Raw genomic sequence first — 21,267 nt, 5'->3', positions numbered from 1 at the left:
GGGCGAGTCTTCCTGCTCCTCCCAGTCCATCAGGTGTGCCACATAATGTCTTTTGGAGTGGAATGCTCTTGCCTCACTTTTACTGCTTGACTTCCCAAATCTGAGAAATCAATGCAGAAACTGTTAAATTTACAATGTTAAAAATCACACAACACCAGGCTATGGTCCAGCAGGTTTATTTGGAAGCACTAGCTTTCAGAGCACTGCTCCTACATCAGCTAACTAGTGGAGTAGGAACATAAGGCACAGAATTTATATAAAAGATCATAGTGTCATGCAACCGATATGATATATTGAACAAAGCTAAATTGCTACTAAGTCTTTCATCTTTTAGAATGGTTTGCAGGTATTATTCAGTAATATGTAAATCCCAGAACTTTCTTTCAAGTCACATTCCCGAGATAACTTAAGGTTTTATGAGAAAAGGTGACATCTCAGTTCAGACAATGCATTAAAGGTATGAGGTTAGAGTCGGTCTGTATTCAAACATGAGTCAGACTGGTTCTATTTCCAAAGAAGGAATTTATAAAATGTCACATGGATTGGCTGCCTGCAGATTATGCACTGTTTTGAACAAAATACAGCAAATACAATTCTGCAAATGCAAATTTATCCTATAGACTTATGTGTGTGTGTGCGTGTGTGTGCCTGCATGTGAGGGAAACAGGGAGTGTGTATATGTGTGCGTGTGTATGGGAGAGGGTGTGAGTGGGTGCATGTGAGTGTGTGCGTGTGAGTGTGTGAGTATCTACACACACACACACATACTCACACACTCTCTCTCACACACACAAACACACACTTGCAAACCCATGTGCCAAGAAAAAGTTTTATTAAAGCAAGTCTAAAAACTTGCAAACTCAAAAATGCAGTGACTATGTAAATAATTAAGCATTAGTGGTCTCATTGGAGTGGAGCATACGTCAAATGCTTTATGATGCAAAATTACAAATAACATGGAACATAGAACAGTACAGCACAGAACAGGCCCTTCAGCCCACGATGTTGTGCCAACCATTGATCCTCATGTATGCATCCTCAAATTTCTGTGACCATATGCATATCCAGTAGTCTCTTAAATGTCCCCAATGACCTTGCTTCCACAACTGCTGCTGGCAATGCATTCCATGCTCTCACAACTCTCTGTGTAAAGAACCTGCCTCTGACATCCGCTCTATACTTTCCTCCAACCAACTTAAAACTATGACCCCTCGTGTTAGCCATTTCTGCCCTGGGAAATAGTCTCTGGCTATCGACTCTATCTATGCCTCTCATTATCTTGTATACCTCAATTAGGTCCCCTCTCCTCCTCCTTTGCTCCAATGAAAAAAGTCCGAGTTCAGTCAACCTCTCTTCATAAGATAAGCCCTCCAGTCCAGGCAGCGTCCTGGTAAATCTCCTCTGAACCCTCGCCACAGCATCCACATCTTTCCTATAATAGGGCGACCAGAACTGGATGCAGTATTCCAAATGCGGTCTAACCAAAGTTTTATAGAGTGCAACAAGATCCCACGACTCTTAAACTCAATCCCCCTGTTTATTGAAAGCCAAAACATCATATGCTTTCTTAACAACCCTGTCCACTTGAGTGGCCATTTTAAGGGATCTATGTACCTGCACACCAAGATTCCTCTGCTCCTCCACACTGCCAAGATCCTATCCTTAATCCTGTACTCAGCTTTCAAATTCGACCTTCCAAAATGTATCACTTCACATTTATTCAGGTTGAACTCCATCTGCCACCTCTCAGCCCATCTCTGCATCCTGTCAATGTCCCGCTGCAGCCTACAACAGCCCTCTATACTGTCAACGACACCTCCAACCTTTGTGTCATCTGCAAACTTGCTGACTCATCCTTCAATCCCCTCATCCAAGTCATTAATAAAAATTACAAACAGTAGAGGCCCAAGGATAGATCCCTGTGGAACACCACTCACCACTGACTTCCAGGCAGAATATTTTCCTTCTACTACCACTGGCTGTCTTCTGTTGGCCAGCCAATTCTGTATCCAGACAGCTAAAGTTCCCCTGTATCCCATTCCTCCTGACCTTCTGAATGAGCCTACCATGGGGAACCTTATCAAATGCCTTGCTGAAGTCTATATACACCACATCCACAGCTTGACCCTCATCAACGTTTTTAGTCACATCCTCAAAGAACTTGATAAGGTTTGTGAGGCATGACCTGCCCCTCACAAAGCTGTGTTGACTGCATTTAATCAAGCCATGCTCTTCCAGATGGTCATTAATCCTATCCCTCAGAAACCTTTCTAACACCTTGCAAACGACAGACGTGAGACTTACTGGTCTGTAATTGCCCGGGATTTCCCTATTTCCTTTCTTGAAGAGACGAACTACATTTGCCTCCCTCCAGTTCTCAGGTACGACTCCAGTGGAGAGCGAGGATGCAAAGATCTTCGCAAGTGGCAAAGCAATCGCATTTCTCATTTCCCAAAGCAGCCGAGGACAAATCTGGTCCGGGCCTGGCGACTTGTCAATCTTAATATTTGACAAAACTTTCAGCACATCAGCTCTATCCATTCCAGCATGAACACCTGCTCTTCAAAGGTTTCATTCATTACAAAATTTGTTTGTTTTGTAAAGAAAGAAGCAAAAAACTCACATAGGGCTTCCCCTACCTCCTCAGACTCCACACAAATGTTCCCTATGCTTTTCCTGATAGACACTACTCTTTCTTTGACCATTCTCTTATTCCTCACATGAGTGCAAAATGCCTTTGTGTTCTCCCTAATCCGTTCTGCCAAGTCCATCGTCCGCAACTACACTGGCACCACCCCCCACCTTTTCCTCTGCTACATCGATGACTGTATCGGCGCTGCCTCGTGCTCCCACGAGGAGGTTGAACAGTTCATCAACTTTACCAACACCTTCCATCCCGACCTCGAATTCACCTGGACTGTCTCAGACTCCTCCCTCCCCTTCCTAGACCTTTCCATTTCTATCTCGGGCGACCGACTCAACACAGACATCTTCTATAAACCGACTGACTCCCACAGCTACCTGGACTTCACCTCCTCCCACCCTGCCCCCTGTAAAAACGCCATCCCATATTCCCAGTTCCAATATCGTACAGCCCAGATGGCCTCCTTCTTCAAGGACCGCAGATTCCCCCCAGACATGATCGACGATGCCCTCCACCGCATCTCCTCCACTTCCCGCTCCTCCGCCCTTGAGCTCCGCCCTTCCAACCGCCACCAAGACAGAACCCCACTGGTTCTCACCTACCACCCCACCAACCTCCGTATACAGCGTATCATCCGCCGTCATTTCCGCCAACTCCAAACAGACCCCACCACCAGGGATATATTTCCCTCCCCTCCCCTATCAGCGTTCCGCAAAGACCACTCCCTCTGTGACTCCCTCGTCAGGTCCACACCCCCCACCAACCCAACCTCCACTCCCGGCACCTTCCCCTGCAACCGCAGGAAATGCAAAACTTGCGCACACACCTCCTCCCTTACTTCTCTCCAAGGTCCCAAGGGATCCTTCCGTATCCGCCACAAATTCACCTGCACCTCCACACACATCATCTATTGCATCCGTTGCACCCGATGTGGCCTCCTCTATATTGGGGAGACAGGCCGCCTACTTGCAGAACGCTTCAGGGAACACCTCTGGGACGCCCGAACCAACCAACCCAACCACCCCGTGGCTCAACACTTTAACTCTCCCTCCCACTCCACCGAAGACATGCAGGTCCTTGGACTCCTCCATCGCCAAAACATAACAACACGACGGTTGGAGGAAGAGCGCCTCATCTTCCGCCTGGGAACCCTCCAGCCACAAGGGATGAACTCGGATTTCTCCAGTTTCCTCATTTCCCCTCCCCCCACCTTGTCTCAGTCGATTCCCTTGGACTCAGCACCGCCCTCCTAACCTGCAATCCTCTTCCTGACCTCTCCGCCCCCACCCCCCTCTCCGGCCTATCACCCTCACCTTGACCTCCTTCCACCTATCACATCTCCATCACCCCTCCCCCAAGTCCTTCCCCCCTATCTTTTAGCTGAGCCTGCCTGGCACCCTCTCCTCAGTCCTGATGAAGGGCTCTGGCCCGAAATGTTGAATTTCCTGTTCCTTGGATGCTGCCTGACCTGCTGTGCTTTAACCAGCAACACATTTTCAGCTGTAAACCTCTAGAGCTGATCTTGACCCTAGCTTCCTCTAACTTATGTAAGCTACCTTCTTCCCTTTGACGAGAAGCTCCACCGCTCTCGTCATCCAAGGTTCCTTTATCTCACCCCTTCTTGCCTGTCTCAGAGGGACATATTAATTCATCACTCGCAACAACTGTTCCTTAAACAGTCTCCACATATCTATAGTGCCTTTACCATGGAACAATTGCTCCCAGTCCATGCTTCCTAACTCATGTCTAATCGCATCATAGTTTCCTCTTCCCCAATTAAATATCCTCCCATTTTGCCTAATACTCTCCTTCTCCATAGCTATGTAGAATGTGAGGCAGTTGTGGTAACTATCACCAAAAGGCTTTTCCACCACAAGATCTGATACCTACCCCGGCTCGTTTCTGAGCACCAAGTCTAGAACGGCCTCTCCCCTCGTCGGCCTGTCAATGTACTGAGTTAGGAAACCCTCCTGAACACACCTTACAAAAGCAGCTCCATTCAAATCTTCTGCTCGAAGGAGGTTCCGATCAATATTAGGAAAGTTAAAGTCACCCATTACTACAACCCCACTACGTCCATACTTTTCCAAAACCTGCCGACCTATGCTTTCTTCCATCTCCCTGCTGCTATTGCAGGGCCTGCAGTAAACCCCTAATGAGGTGACTGCTCCCTTGCTGTTCCTAATTTCCACCCATACTGACTCGGTAGGCAGATCTTCCTCGACAATGGAAGCTTCTGTAGCTGTGATACCCTCTCTGATTAGTAGTGCTATACCCCCTCCTCTTTATCCCCCCTCCCTATTTTTTTAAATGCTCTAAACCCTGGAACATCCAGCAACCATTCCTGCCCCTGAGAAACCCATGCCTCTGTTATGGCCACAACATCATAGCACCAGGTACTGATCCATGCTTTTATTCCTGATACTCCTTGCGTTAAAGCAAACACACTTTAACTGATCCCTTGGTTCCTTCCCAGGAAATCCTTCCCACTAGCTGGTCTACCTCTTGCTATTGCCTCAACTGCATCAACTCTTACCTCTGGTATACAGCTCAGGTTCCCACCCCCCTGCCATACCAGTTGAAACCCTCTCAAACTACTTGAAATAATGATCCATGAGTTATTTTTCTTCAGATGTTGCTGACCCACATTGTTCATGATATAAACTAAGCAGATCTTATCCTAGTCCATGGTGTTGTATATAAGGGAATGATTTTCTCTGCTCAAATGCTATGATTATGTGGTTTTCTGTCATTGTAACCTGCATCACCATAAACACCACAAGACTGTTCCACTGCATTCGTACATTCCTGCATGACTGTTATCATTATTTTATTCAAGAATTTCTTTACATTAGTTTCAACCTTCGAAGCTTTCATTTCCAACTGTGATTCATTCAATTGCTTAATGAAACTTCAAAACCTTTGATTATATCACTTGATCAACACCCAATCATCATAATCAATATTCATATGTTTCATCACTGACAGTTGTGTGTACCATTTTCAAGACAGGTTTCAGTAGTTCACCAAACCTCCTTCGACAGTACTTTCCAAACTCACAACCTCTACCACCTCAGAGTGCAAAAGCCAAAGATGCATTGGAATACCACTGTCTTCAAGCTCTCCTCCAAACCTCACACCATCTAGATCTAGAATTATGTTGCCATTCCTTCAGTGTAGCTGGCTCAAAAACCTGGGATCTCCTCCCACCCCAGTTAATCTCTTCCAACCTCTTCAGACAGGCAGAAGTTACAAAAGCTTAAACATATGCACCAAAAGATTCAAGAACAGCTTCTTCCCTGCTGTTAAGAATGGACCTTTTCTGAACAGACCTTTCAAATTTCAAATTTAGTCTTTGCTCTTTGTCCACCTACTCTGCAGCTGTAACTTTGTATTCCTTGCTCTGTTCTATTACCCTTATGCACTTTGAATGGTATGATGTACTGCATGCAAAACAAAACTTTTCACTGTACCTCAGTACATATGATAATAAATTAAATCAGACAGCACTGTGGGTTCCCCTACATCCCAAAGTCTTGAGCTATTCAAGAAAGCAGCTCACCAACAAACTTTCCTGGCTAATTTGGGAAGGGCAATAAATGATGACTTCCCAATGATGCCCATACCCCATGAATTAAAACAAACGATAAGAATGCTAGATGTTCATGTCTTCAGCCATTTTACAGGTGTAATGTTAAAAAAAACCTTATCCCTTCACATCTTTGTTTTAATATATATGCAATATTGGCCAATTAGCCCTAGTGGGTCTCAAACATTTTCTTTCACACCGAATACAAAATCTCATTTGACTCCATCTACTACTAGGTTTCACTCTCAGAGTTATAAAGAGGTAACAACTAAGGCCGATACACATCTCTTTTCATACTCCAAAATCCGTGGTACAATCTACTAAGAGAGATGTTACTTTTGACTTTGCTGTAAGTTCTTTAAGCCATACATTGACTTGGAACTATATTGCCAGATGTTCACGGTCTACTGGGTCAAAATTCTGGAACTCCTCTAAAATCATTGAAAATGTCTCTGTACTACTGGGCTGTACCAATTCAAGAATGCAGTGCTTTCTCAGACATCTTGTGGATGGGCAATAAGTGTTGGTCTAACCTGGAAAACCCATGTGGGCAGAAGTGGGTATGACAGATGCTGGAGATTAGAGTCAAGATTTGAGTGGTGCTGGAAAAGCACAGCTTCCCTCAGATGCTGCATGACCTGCTGTGATTTTCAAGTGCCATTCTAATCTCTGCAAACCAATGTGCCATAAGAAAGTTTTATAAAGCAAGTCTCAAAAACTTGCATAAATTCAAAAATGCAGTGTCTATGTAAATATTTATGCATCAGTGTTCTCATTGGAGTGAGCATAGGTCAAAAGGCTTTTTGGTGCAAAAGTACATATAATAATCTATGAATTATTATGATTTGAAATGGTAGAAATATGCTAAAGCTTCACAGCCTTGCTTTCAAGTAAATTATATTTCATGCATCATGACCAGAAGATAACATTATTGACACAGATTGCATCAGAGTTTTATTATTTAAAAACAAAAGCTTTTTCAGAGAGATCATAACCACTTTTCTTGATAAAATGTAATTGACAAATTCATGGCTATTCAGCATTACAGTAGGGCATCGATTATTATAATGACATTATTAAGTATCCATAATGCAATACTACAACATGACTAATTAGAAATGTAATTATCACCCACAAAGAACTGTTTTGTCTGAATATCTGAAGTTTCAATCTCTTCCGTTTGAGAATCGAGCCCGTCTAAAATGCTTTCAACTTTATTTATGCATCCAGACACAAAGTAGCAAGCAGAAATATACTCCTCCAAGTGAAAGCTAGGCCTCTGCTGGTGAACTACATATGGAGTGCTGGCAGCTTTCACCCTTGCCTGCTAATCTCTGTCTAATGTTTTCAAACATCTATGGCCTCTCCCAGTGTATGGTCAATTTGTAAATCTGGATCAGTGCCAAGTTGTCTTACTGTGGAGGCAGCAAATACTAGATTGTAGTACGTTGTTTTTATAGTTGTTTCAAAAAGTGTGAACTTCATAAACAATGTGTCATAATGATGAAAGCTTGGAGATATGCTGAACATTCAGTGGTCCATATAGTATCAAAGGTAAAAGATATTAAAACAATCAAACGTGTTTGTCAATTTTGTTATCAAAGAGGCCTGTTGTAACAAAAACTGCAAGTCTATCAAACATTGTGTCAAACATTTTGGTTAAAAGGTGGAGGGAGACTAAAGTTTCGGGGGCCCCTCTGAAGAGTGCAAGTGCATTGTTTGCATAGATAAAGGGTTCGTCGAATTGTGTTAAACTCAGTTTGGCACAACATAACTCAAGAAAATATTCCATTCCTTTCAACACATACACTCCCATATTGCCCAGCATAGAGAGTTATGAAATTAAATCTCAGAACCTGAGAACTTGCTATCCCCAAACAGTCTGCTCGAAGAGTACACACATATACCAGATTGAATAATTAGCTATGATAATACAATGCTAGGTTGGCAACACATTATAACTCATGTTCCCAGAACAGAGGATGTTATGTGGCGCAGTATGTCAAGTCCCACGACAGGAAGGCTTCTCAAAGTGGGGCTCAGACTCTAAGGTGGATCACAAGCTGAAATGTCAAGTCTGTGACCTCCAAGGCTGATCTGTGAAGGTCTGACTGAACTCTTATAGCCGCCTGTCCATTCTAACAGACTGGCCATCCACCTCAAATCTGCTGTCACAGGTCTCATTAATAAGTTGTGAGAACTTTCAAGCCTCAAAAAAGGAAAAAGGTCTGGGAAGCCCTGCTCTAATGGCCCTTGATGTTCACAGTATTTGCCAGAATGATACAAAAGTGGGAGAGGCTGAGCCACATTTGATACAGTGTGACACTCCTCAAGTTATATCAGCTGGTTTAGGAAACAAAACAGCAATGGAAACAGAGACAAGATTGTCCTTTGGAAGTCATTTCTGAAGAAGTCACATTGAACTTGTTGCGTTAATTCTCATTCTTTCTTCACTGATGCTGCCAGACCTGCTGAGTTTTGCCAGCACTTCCTGTTTATATTTCAGATCTCTAGCATCTGCAGTATTTTGTTTTATTTTATAACAAATGTCACTAGGTGTGGGAAAGTCTCGAATGCCAGATCGATTCTTCAACTAATCTTCAAATGGACCCACCAATTGTCATTGGAACCAGTGAGATATATCTGTTACTGAGGCAATTATACACCATTGGCAAAACTAGACGTCTCCCTTACAGCACAGTTACAGAAACTTCTTAGTACAAACTATTCCATTCTGCAAGCCCTGAAATGCAAAGTAAAGTTTTAGCCTAGTACGAAATCAAATTTTAGATTTGTTTGGGCACATAAACAAATATCTTAAAAGTCACTTCAACTTTTAAAATGTGTGCTTATGTCCAGAAAAGTATGAAACATGAAAAGGTCACAGGAGGTCAACCAGCATCAGCAAGTATTATCACGTCAAATTTTAAAGGAGGCAGGGGTATGGTAGTGTTGTGATTATACTACTGAACACATAATCAGAGAAAGCTAGTACTAATTTTACAATATACTTTAAAAATTTGAATTTGGTTTCAAAATAAAGAATTAGTATCAGTAAAATTGATCACGAAATTGTCAAGGTTATCATTTGACACCTGAGTGACTGAGATCTGTTCCATGAAAGAAACTTGTCATCCTTACTTGATCTGGTTGATGTATACATCCAGATCCTTGTCAATGTTGTCATCTCCTAAGTGTTGAAAATGTGTTGCTGGAAAAGCGCAGCAGGTCAGGCAGCACCCAAGGAGCAGGAGAATCGATGTTTCGGGCATGAGCCCTTCTTCAGGAATGGAATGATTCCTGAAGAAGGGCTCATGCCCGAAATGTCGATTCTCCGGCTCCTTGGATGCTGCCTGACCTGCTGCGCTTTTCCAGCAACACATTTTCAGTTCTGATCTCCAACATCTGCAATCTTCACTATCTTCGAGTAAAAAATGAGGTCTGCAGATGCTGGAGATCACAGCTGCAAATGTGTTGCTGGTCAAAGCACAGCAGGTTAAGCAGCATCTCAGGAATAGAGAATTCGACGTTTCGAGCATAAGCCCTTCATCAGGAATCATTCCATTCCTGAAGAAGGGCTCATGCCCGAAACAATCTTCACTATCTCCTGAGTGTTCCCTGAAGCATTCCATTTGCCATTTAATTCATTAACAATAATTAACACTGTATAGAAATAATTGAAGCAAGTCCACAACCACCTTCTCAAACTGGGGATGGGCAATAACTTTTGCCAAAATTTCAAAAATTAATTAAATTGATAATCTATTTGGCCACATTGCAAACACATCTACTGTGTACTTCAGAGTTGTAGAGCAATGTTTCACAAACCTTTTCCAACTGTGACCCCATTTCAAGGCTTGAAAATATACCACTGACAGACCAATAATCTACAGTGCTATGGCCTGTTATGTATTTTATTATTGTACACCAGTTGCTTAAGGCAGGTATTACAGTGCAGCAAGCTGTAAAGAAGGTAAATGTTATATTGGCCTTCATAGAAACAGGATTTGAGTACCAGAACAAGAATGTCTTGCTGCATTTATATTTGGAATATTGTTGCAGTTTTAGCCTCTGAGGAAAGATGGTCTTGCTGGAGAGGGAGTGCAGTAAAAGATTACCAGACTGATTCCTGGGATGTTGGGACTGACAAATGAAGAGCAGTTGAATCAGTTAGGAATATATATTTTTTAGAATTCAGAAGAAACTCATAGAAGTTTCAAACTCATGAAACTCAAATTCTCATAGCAATCTCTGAAAGGTTAACAGGACTAGGCAAGGTAGTTGCAGGGTGTCTTCAATGGCTGGAGAGTTCAGAACCAGGGATCTCAGTCTGAGGATATGGGATAAACTATTTAGGACTATAATGTGGAGAAGTGTCTTCACTCAGAGAGTAGTGAGACTGTGGAATTAGCTATCATAGAAAGTAGTCAAGGCCAAAACAGTTGAAGAACTGCATGATTTCAAGAAGGACTCAGGGTTAATGGGAATCAAAGGATTTAGGGGTAAAGCAGGAACAGGTTATGGAGTTGAATATTTAGCCATGATCATAATGAATAGCAGAGCAGGCTGAATGACCTATCCATGCCCCAATTTTCTATATCTCTATTTTTTGATTTCACTTTGGAGTTCTAGCACATGCAGCTTTTTGTCCTTTACATTTTGCATGGCAGTATAAAATTTGAGATTTAAATAGACTAATTTGCATGTCTTGCAAATACATCAACACGCTTACTGGAATCTAAAATTGTTTCTCCTGCAGAGGACAAGCTCCCTGAATTTCAACGAGTTAACTTCAGGCAGGAAGTACTGATATAGACAGTGTTGGAAAACCAGGCAAAAGCCTGGTAAAGTAAATAGAATTGTGAAGAATAAAAATCTACAAAATAGGAAAGCTATAAGTGCACTGAAAACAAAAAAAAGGCAAACCCAAAACTGCCACACAAGTTCATTTTCCAGGAATGTTACTTACTTTCACTGAGTTGAATCTGGACATGATGCAGTTACAGGATAGCCTGACTCTGCTGAATGCTGTACGTTTGCATCGAGAAAGCTAAATGCAAGTTAAGACTCGTCAAGACTAGAGTTCCTTGACTGGTATTCAAACCCTGAAAAAATGTTTTGAAAATAAATTGTACAGTTTTCTCTTACTTCAGATGGATCATCACTTCAGGCTGCTTTGGGTGTGAAATTGATGGCAGAGACAACAAAAAAAAATCACACAGCCGAAAGTGAATCCTGTTTAAAGGAGTGAAAGCATTTCTGATTTCGCAGATCCTGATCAACCATTCACTGAACCACTGAAGGGTAAATGTTGGATTTATGGAAACAACATTTAACCAGACAAGTTCAATTTTAACCACCCAACTAAGCACCAGTACAAAAACATACCAGATATCTGACCAGTGGCATCAACGTATTGAAGGATAGTTAAGACAAGGACTTACTGATTGTGCCCAGGAAATGCTAGCTTTTCTCCTGTAGCTCTGGAGGTAAGAGAAATGTCAGTGAGAGCTCCACCGCCGACTGTGCAGAGAATAGTATCTGCCTTTGCACAGAGGGGAGGTGTGGTTTCCAGCAGCAATTTGAGAAACTCACCTCGGGCCAATTTTTTTTTTGTGTGCGTGTATTTATACATGGGCACACATTACCTGTTTGAAGAGAGCCAGGTCTCACATTATCAATTCGAGGAGGTATTTAGAAATATGGCCTGTCCTACGCACACACACACCCCTCCCCCGATTCAAAATTATATTGTGAAATCAGTTGGATTATACATTTACAGGTTTTACCATTTGAACCATGAAAAAACAAAAATAAGGCTTTTGATACAAACCTGGAGATTGCACATGGCATTGCTTGGGAGAAGGAATGACTTATTTATATGTTACTTTATTTGTTTGGAATTATTTACTGGACTACTAACGGTTAGATTATAACAATAGGATATACTTCATGGGGGCAGTGAGAGGGCCATTAGACTATAAGATATAGGAATAGAGTTAGGCCATTCAGCCATTAAGTCTTCTCTACCATTCGACCACAGTTGATATACTGATATTCCCCGAAATTATCTCTCTCAACTTCTTCTATCCCCATCTTACCAGCTCCTGACCTGCAACTACAGTTATGGCACCCACTGTCATCTCCCTTAATACCTATCTCTCTCTGTCCAAGAGGTAAACAGCCCCAGTAGGGCAGAGAGAGTCAAGATGTGTTGCCTAACATTGAGCTCCTCATTCCTAAAGTGGGTAGCATCCTGATTCTGACAAGCCGGAGGGGCTAACTGACCCCTGTGTCCAAGCCACAACGTTGACGATCTGGACGAAGGAACTGAAAGCATTGTTGCTCAGTTTGCAGATGACACAAAATTAGGTGGAGAGACAGGTAGTGTTGAGGAAGTGGGGAGGCTGCAGAAGAACTAGGACAAGCTAGGAGAGTCGATAAAAAAGTGGCGTATGGAGTACAATGTGGGAAGGTGTGAGGTTATGTACTTTGGTAGGAAGAATAGGTGTAGAATATTATCTAAATGGGGAAAGGCTTCAGAATTCTGAAGCACAAAGGAACTTGGGAATCCTCGTTCAGGATTCTCTTAAGGTTAATGTGCAGATTCAGTTGGTAGTTAGGAAGGCAAACGTAATGTTATCAGTCATTTTAAGAGAGCTAGAATACAAAATCAGGGATGTGCTGCTGAGGCTATATAAGGATCAGGTTAAGACCAGGCACCAACATTTGAGGGCATGCTCCATGGGCACTGGTGCACAGACTTCATGGCCATTGACATTAGGAACTGACATGGCCATCCTCGAAGAGTCCTCAATGTATATCGCTAATCCACTTACAGCACGCTTTTATACTTCAATGATAGGCTGCGCCAGCAACTGTCATTGTGATGCTGCAGCAATGACACTACTGTCATGGTACTAGAAGCTCCTGCCTTGCCTTGCCACTTTCACATTTTGTCCCCTCAGCCAGAGATACCAGGCTCACGGAGCTACTGTATTGTTGTGTCATTTAGTACAGGTATACAGCCAGGAAGATTGTCATGGCTGACTGGTGATCACATTCATCAAAGGAGGTAGCCTTTTGTTATAGAAGCGTGCCGTAAGTGGATTAGCGAGGACTCTTCGAGGATGGCACGTGTCAGTTCCTAATGTCAATGGCCATGAAGTTTATGCACCAGTACCCATGGACCGTGCCTTCAAATGTTGGTGCCTGGTCTTTTGGGGCCAGGGTGGTAACAGGCTCTGACTTCCATGTTGAAAATTCTCAACATTTTGCTTGTTCAGCACATTTCTTATTCCCATAAGATGGGAAGTTGAATGTTAGTGAAACATCATTAATCAGGCTTTTAACAATCTACAAACACCCTTAATTGGCAACTCACTGCATCACTCACAATTGTATAAAAGATGTAGTGAGTTTCTCCCAACATCAAGTTAGGTTTCACTGCATTTCTTACACAATTCTGCCACGGGTCCTGCCATAACCTATGTCATTCACACCTCCACAAGATTTCTCCTGTGGTCTTTGTCTTATATACCAATCTTAGGTTAGTGTTTCTCAGTATTTCCACAGCTTCATAAATTGTCTGTGAACTGAAACTGACGGTAATTCTGTAGTCCATAATGGTGAAAAGCAACATATGAAATGAAAGAAAGCAAAACTTAAGTGTACTTTTTTTTCCCAAGGCTAAAAGCAAACTGAGATATTAAGCTCCAGCAGAAAAGTGGGGCCTTAAATCAGTGCTATTTTCCTTCTGCAATTGTAGCTGAAATGTTAGTTTTGGCTTTGTTTGTGGACAAATGCTTGATGAATTTTCCTGTTATTTATGATAAATATTAAAATAGCCACCTGAGGAATACCAGAAGAAGCTCTTCGAAAATTGCCAATGGAATGTTTTCACATAGAGCAATAATGATATAGTTAACAAGATCAATAGCAATAGACCTAAAACACTGCAATTCTTGCACAAAATTACATGAATTCATTTCAAATCTATTTACCTGCCAAATATTGTTTATTCTTTAATTGCTCAACATAATTCATCCTATTATAATACACAGTGCACTTTTAAAAATATATATTTTCAAACACTATTTTCCTAATCTGCTCCTAAATTCTCCAAAGGCATCTGTCAGTAGAAATGTTTCCTTGGATGGCAATCTACTGCCAGCATTTCACTGACTGAACACTTAAGGGGTAAACAAATTAGATTATTCAAATTAAGGATTATGCACTCCAGCTTTGGGCATAGTATTAAAATCTCAACAGCAGATCAGCATAGCTCAGAAAGTAAAATTTGTAGGCAAAGCAGGAAATGGTTGCAAAATCAATGCTGTCAAACTGAAAGTTCTCATTCTCCTTTAAGAAACCTGAGGGATTCAAGGCAGCTGTTGCACTCTTTACCTCCTTTCATTTTACTGCGTGTCCCTCGTCATTTCACACTGTATTACATTGATGCCTTTAATGCTTTAATATTTGATATCATAGCTCCTGTTGCCTTTCATTTTGCCATTAAACCATCTCCTGTTTTCCACTTAAAAACTTACAGAGAACAAATAAACAGTACGTTACAGGAACAGGCCCTTCGGTCCATATGACGCCTTTTCTAAACTAAAAACATGCTTCTTCCATGCAGTCTGTATTCCTCTATTCCCTCCCTTTTTATGTGTCAAGATGCCTTTTTAAATGTTGCTATTGTATCTGCTTCCACCACCTCTATTATTCTATTTATTTGCCTATATGAGGGCTTCTCCCCTGCCAAATCTACTGTTCCTCTAACATTTCATTTGTAATAACTTGTATCTCTGACATGGAGTTCACACACTTCAAACATTTACCTAGGTTTTCCTGCAGACCTAAACCATTGTAATGTGTCAAGGGACTTGATTCCCAGGAAGACACCGCATACATGATTTCATCATTTCCTAATTCACATGGCTTTTCTGCTGCATGTTCCTCACTGAAACATAATTAAGAAAGCTCCATCCTATCAATGATGATCATAACCTCTGTCCCCATTTTGTTTTGTCTTATTGTTTCCTGTTTCATTTTCAGCAGTGTTTGCTCACACGTGTACTAAAATCATGCATGTGCACAATTCCATACCTCAGATTACAACAGAATCTTGACCAGGTGGGCCAATGGGCTGAGAAATGGCAGATGGAGTTTAATTCAGATAAATATGAGGTGCTGCATTTTGGGAAAGTAAATCTTAGCAGGACTTATACACTTAATGGTAAGGTTCTAGGGACTGTTGCTGAACAAAGAGACCTTGGAGTGCAGGTTCATAGCTCCTTGAAAGTGGAGTCACAGGTAGATAGAATACTGAAGAAGGCATTTGGTCTGCTTTCCTTTATAGGTCAGAGTATTGAGTACAGGAGTTGGGAGGTCATGTTGCAGCTGTACAGGACATTCGTTAGGCCACTGTTGGAATATTGCATGCAATTCTGGCTTCCTTCCTATCGGAAGGATATTGTGAAACTTGAAAGGGTTCAGAAAAGATTTACAAGGATGTTGCCAGGGTTGGAGGATTTGAGCTACAGGGAGAGGCTGAACAGGCTGGGGCTGTTTTCCCTGGAGCATTGGAGGCTGAGGGATGACTGTACAGAAGTTTACAAAATTATGAGGGGCATGGATAAGATAAATAGACAAAGTCTTTTCCCTGGGGTGGGGGTCTCCAGAACTAGAGGGCATAGGTTTAGGATGAGAGGAGAAAGATATAAAAGATGCTAAGGGGCAACATTTTCACGCAGAGGGTGGTACATGTATGGAATGAGCTGCCAGAGGAAGTGGTGGAGGCTGGTAAAATTGCATCTTTAAGAGGCATTTGGATGGGTATATGGATATGAAAGGTTTGGAGGGATATGGGCCGGGTGCTGGCAGGTGGGACTAGATTGGGTTGAAATAACTTGTTGGTATGGATGGGTTGGACCGGAGGGTCTGTTTCCATGCTGTACATCTCTATGGCTCTATGACTCTAATTGTAGGCATTATGATGTAATTTTTTTTCAGCTATCTTCACACTTATATTCAGATCACCAACTGCTGCATGATCCCTAACAGTCACCTTAACTTAGTTTTACATGTATTCTCTCAGAGAAGGTTTTTGAAATGGCACACTTAATATTGAGGGGATGGGGTCAATAAACTGTGGAGCTAGAAAAAGCACAGCAGGTCAAGTAACATCAGAGGAGCACCGGAGCCGACATTTCAGATCAGGACCATTCATCAGGACTGGGGAGTGGAAAGGGAGCTGAGAAATAAATAGAGGGAGTGGGATGGGGCTGAGGGCAAGGAGGTGGGGTGGTGATAGGTGAATGCAGGTGATTGTGATTGGTCAGTGAGAAGGATGGAGCTGATAGTTGGGAAGGAAGATGAACAGGTCGGGTCAGGTTAAGGGATGAGGTGGAGAGGGTGGGCTGGACCTAGAATGAGGTGGGAGTGGGGTTTTGAAAGCCAGTGAAATCTAGGTTAAGGCCCTATAATGGATGATGTGTTCTTCCTTCAGTCTGCATGTGGCCTTATTTTGATAGCACAGGAGACTCAAGATGGACATGTCATCGGGGGAGTGAGAGGGGGAGTTGAAATGGCTTGCAACTGGGAGGTGGGGTTGTTTGAACTGTACGGACCATAGATGTTCCCTGAACCAGCCCCCAAATCTGCGCTCATTCTCTCCACTATAGATGTGACCACATCAGAAATAACGGATGCAATAAATCAGGTTAGAGGAAATGCAGGCAAATCTCTGCCAGACTTGGAATGATTCTTTGGAGAATTGGACAAAAGTGAGAGAGGAGATGTGAGGGCAGGTGTTGAACCTTCTGTGGCCACATAGGAAAGTTCTGGGTGTGAAGGAGGGGTTGGGTGGGGAGTGTGGATTTCATAAGAGCGTTGCGGAGGGAATGGTCCCCATAGAAAGCAGATAGGGGGTAGGATGGAAGTACCATTTTTATGGTAGGGTCAGGTGCAGGTGGCGGAAATGGCAGATGGTAATGCACTGGATTTGGAGATTAATGGGGTGGAATGTGACAACTGGGGGACTCTGTCCTTATTTTTGTTTGGGGGGGTGATCTGAGCACAGAGGAGTGGGAAGGGAAGGAGATGCAGGCAATGGCATTATTAATCACAGGGTTGGGGAAATTATGGTCCTTGAAGTAGGAGAACATCTGGGATTTCCTGGAGTGGAATTACTCAAGCTGGGAGCAGATATAATGGAGCCAGAGGGATTGGGAGTAAGGGACATTTTTGCAGGAGGAGGGTGGGAGGAGGTGTAGTCGAGATAGCTGTGGGAGTCACTGGGTTTGAAATAGATGTTATTGCTGAGTCGGTTGCCGGAGATTGAGACAGGGAGGTCCAGGAAGGGCAGGAAGGTGTCAGAGATGGTCCGGGTGAATTTGAGGGCAGGTTGGAAGGTCTAAATGAAGTTGATGAACTGTTCAGGCTCCTCATGGGAGTATGAGGCAGCACCAATACAGTCATTGATGTAGCAGAGGAAAAAAGTGGGGGATGGTGCTGATGTCGCTGTGGAACAGAGACTGTTTCATGTATCCTATGAAGAGTCAGGCATAGCTGGGAACCATGTGGGTACCCATAGCCACCCCTCTGGTTTGTAGGAAGTGGGAGGATTGAAAGGAGAAATTGTTTAGGGTGAGGATCAGTTCCACCAATTGAATAAGAGTGTCACTGGAGGGGTACTGGGTGGGTTGGTGGGAGATGCAGAAATGGAGGGACTTTAGGCTGTGCTTGCAGGGAATACAGGTGTAGAAGGACTGAATATCCATAGTGAGGATGAGGTGTTGGGGGCTAGGGAATTGAAAGTCATGGAAAAGGTGGAAGGCATGAGTGGTGTCCCAAATGTAGATGGGGAATTCCTGGACCAAAGGGAATAGGCCAGAATCAAGATAAGAGAAGATGAGTTCAGTGGAGGAGGAGCAGGCAGAAACTATCCGTCAAATGGAGCAGTCGGGTTTATGAATTTTGAATAAGAGATAGAAACGAGTGGTGCGGGGTTGGAGAACTGTGAGGTTGGAGGCTGTGGATGGGAGATCTCCCGAGGTGATATTGTTGTCGACGGTCTTGGAGATGATGGTTTGATGATAAGAGGAGAGGTCATGTTCAAGTGGTGGTAGGAGGAGGTGTCAGAGAGTTGGCTTGTGGCCTCAGCAAAGTAGGGGTTGGTGCACCAAACCACCGCCATGGCTTCCTTGTCACCTGGTTTAACGGTGAGGTTGGAGTTCGAGCGGAGGGCTGTCCATTGCGAGGGGGAGAGTTTGAAAACGGTGAGAGGAGTAGAAAGATTGAGGTAGTTGATGTTGCAATGGCAGTTGGAGATGAAGAGATCAAGGCTGGGTAGGAGATCAGACAGGGTGTCCAGGAGGATAGAGTTTGTTGGAGGTGGGAGAATGGATCTTTGGAGGGTGGGTGGGCGTCATGTTTGAAGAAGTGGGCACAGAGGTGACAGAAAAAAGTTTGGCGTCTTGACCTGTGTGAAATTCATTGACATGTGGGCGTAGTGGAATGAAGGTGAGTCTTTTGCTGAGGATTGACCATTCAGCATCAGTGAGGGGGAGGTCTTGCCCCCACACCTTTCCCCTCACCTCTGTCCAAGGCCCTAAAGAATCTTTCCAAATCAGGCAGAGATTCACCTGGATTTTCTCTCACCTGATGTATTGCATCTGTTGCTCTTGATGTGGTCTCCTCTCCATTGGAGAGAGCAAGCACAAACCCAGGGACCAGTTCACAGGATATCTATGGTCCTTATGCTCCAATCAACCCCAGCTGCCAATTGCCAGCTATTTTACCACTCCCTCCCATTCCCCTGATGACATGTCCATTCCAGGCCTCCTCAACCGTCAAAATAAGGCCACATTCAAACTGGAGGAAGAACTCCTCCACCTTGTGAGCTTACAACCATATGGCGTTAACATAGAATTCACCAGCTTCCAAATCTCTCCAACACCTGCCTCATCCAGGTCCAGTCCTCCCTCTCCGCCCCACCCCTCTGACCTGACCTAACTTGTCTATCTTCCTTCCCATCTGTCCGCACCATCCTTCCCACTAACCAAACATTATCATGTCCTACCTGCATCCACCTATCACCATCCCACCCACCTTTCTCCCAGCCCCACATCCTTCCCCCTACTTATTTCTCAGTCCCCTTCCCCCTCCCCAGTCCTGATGAAAGGTCCCGACCTGAAATGTTGACTCCCCTGCTCCTCTGATGCTCTTTGACCTGCTGTGTTTTCCCAGCTCCCCATTTTATCGACTCTGACTTTCCAGCATCTGCAATCCTCACTATCTCCACATTTTAACATGGCACAAGCTATTGACCGATCTGAATGTTGAAAGCTATTTGTATCAAACTCAAAGATTCAAATTTTGAGGGGGCAAGAAATCAGTGAATCAACACGAATATTAAATCTCCAACCTGAATTAATCTGCCCGTGGCCAGTTTTACCAACAGATGAGTCGGGGAGTGGAGTGATCAATGTGTTCCCCGAAGGGGGGTTAAACATTTAGATATTTTAATAAAATTGTGTGTCTTTCAAATATTTTGCATCTCTCTGGAGCCTTTCATCACTCCAGAATATCCCAAATCACTTCCCAGCCAATGGGCTGAATTCTGCTATGCTTTGTCCAAGTGACAGCTATGATAAGTTTCATAAGGAGTTTCTCTCTGTGAAACCTTGTGTGCTTTCTTGCTGTATCTTCCCAAAGTCACCTTATTAATGACCTAGCCTATCCTTTGGCACTCATCACCTCCAATTCTTGCCATATCCTGTCACTTGCCTCAGCAGCAACAACTCATCACTGCTGGGGTATCCCAGAATGGACTGGAATCCCTGAGACTGGAGCCATCTTTAAAATCCTGTTGTGCACCCAGCCAAGTACTGTCAGTTCCGAACTGCCCTTGGTTTCTGACATTTGCCTCTGATGTGACCCCTCAGTTTATGAAAAGAGAGCTCTAGGTCCTGGAGGACGTGAGTGACATGGAACAGAGATGGCCCTTTCCTTCAGTAAAGCCAGAGGAGTCCATCACACCACACCTTACCAGCCGACTCTGAGATTGCCACCCACTTCAGTATGGACCCAGCTATCTAGAGAATTGGACAGTGGTATATGGTGAAGGTCAATGACTTTCTCAACTCAGCCAATGTAAGTGGCAACATCTTCTCTCTCTGATATCTTACACTGACTCTATCTCTGCTACCGCACTCACCTCCCACAAGGTCTATGCCCTATTACTCTCATTATTTCCTGCATCATCTACCTTTACTCACCCCACACTACTAACACAGCATGCCCTCTGTGTTGCCTACTCACTCAATTGGGAGGCCTTCCATCTTAACCCCACTTCACCTATAATAACAACTGTCCCAACCACAGTTTATCTCCCTTAAAAACTACCTCCCTTAGTCCTGGAGGAAAACAGCCCACAATGGGGCCAAAGGCTTAAGGTAGCTGATGGGCTGCTTGACATTTGGCTCCTTGTGCCTTATAAGGAGTGAATCCTGATCCTGAGAGCCCGAGCAGCTGACTGACTGTGTCCAAGCCCCACTGGTGTTGGAAGCTGCCCTTAACATACAATGCCAGGATCACCAAACTGAAGGCCATCTGCCATCTCTCCACTGACAAACAAAACAGGCTTCCTGATTATAAGTCTGTACTGAACAGTACAGCAATACATCAGTACTGTGAGTCTGGTTTATCTGGCTGAGGGAACAAACAGCAGAAAGGTGAGATAGGAAGGCTGTCAGTATCTAAGTAGGCTGAAAGGGAGTAATTAATAAGAGAGCATGGAAGCAGTCCTGGGATGCAGCGTGGTCCAGTCTGTGAGCTGGATGTGTGTTCCTGAGCACAAAGTATCCTGGTGCAGCATTGCAATGAGGTGTAGCACTGAAGTACAGAAATGAACTGTATGTGGATTGGAGTGTGTGATGAGCAGTTTTAGAGGCTTGTACATTTCATTTACTGATGTCCAAGGATATGGGGTGCATGTCAAGAATGTGGTGCTGGAAAAGCACAGCAGGTC

The 21,267-nt window shown here is 43.5% G+C and overlaps 1 protein-coding gene across 4 annotated transcripts in view; it reads right to left on the bottom strand.

Moving 5' to 3' along the window:
- The window catches only part of rab27b (RAB27B, member RAS oncogene family), a 153,969-nt gene that overhangs the window by 42,982 nt on the left and 89,720 nt on the right, over window positions 1-21,267 (bottom strand). The window contains exon 1 of one of the 4 annotated variants that reach the window (XM_060850899.1): window positions 11,678-11,786. The exons of 2 other annotated variants lie outside the window; for them this stretch is intronic. The gene's annotated coding sequence lies outside the window, so the exon portion shown is untranslated. Of the gene's footprint in view, window positions 1-11,202; window positions 11,222-11,677; window positions 11,787-21,267 lie in introns of those variants that run through there. One more of the 4 variants, XM_060850824.1, reaches the window with a different exon arrangement.

Source organism: Hemiscyllium ocellatum, chromosome 1, assembly GCF_020745735.1.
Source record: "Hemiscyllium ocellatum isolate sHemOce1 chromosome 1, sHemOce1.pat.X.cur, whole genome shotgun sequence".
Classification (NCBI taxonomy): Eukaryota; Metazoa; Chordata; class Chondrichthyes; order Orectolobiformes; family Hemiscylliidae; genus Hemiscyllium; species Hemiscyllium ocellatum.
Note: the sequence above shows the minus strand (reverse complement) of the source record. Positions and strands in the feature narration are given on the sequence as shown.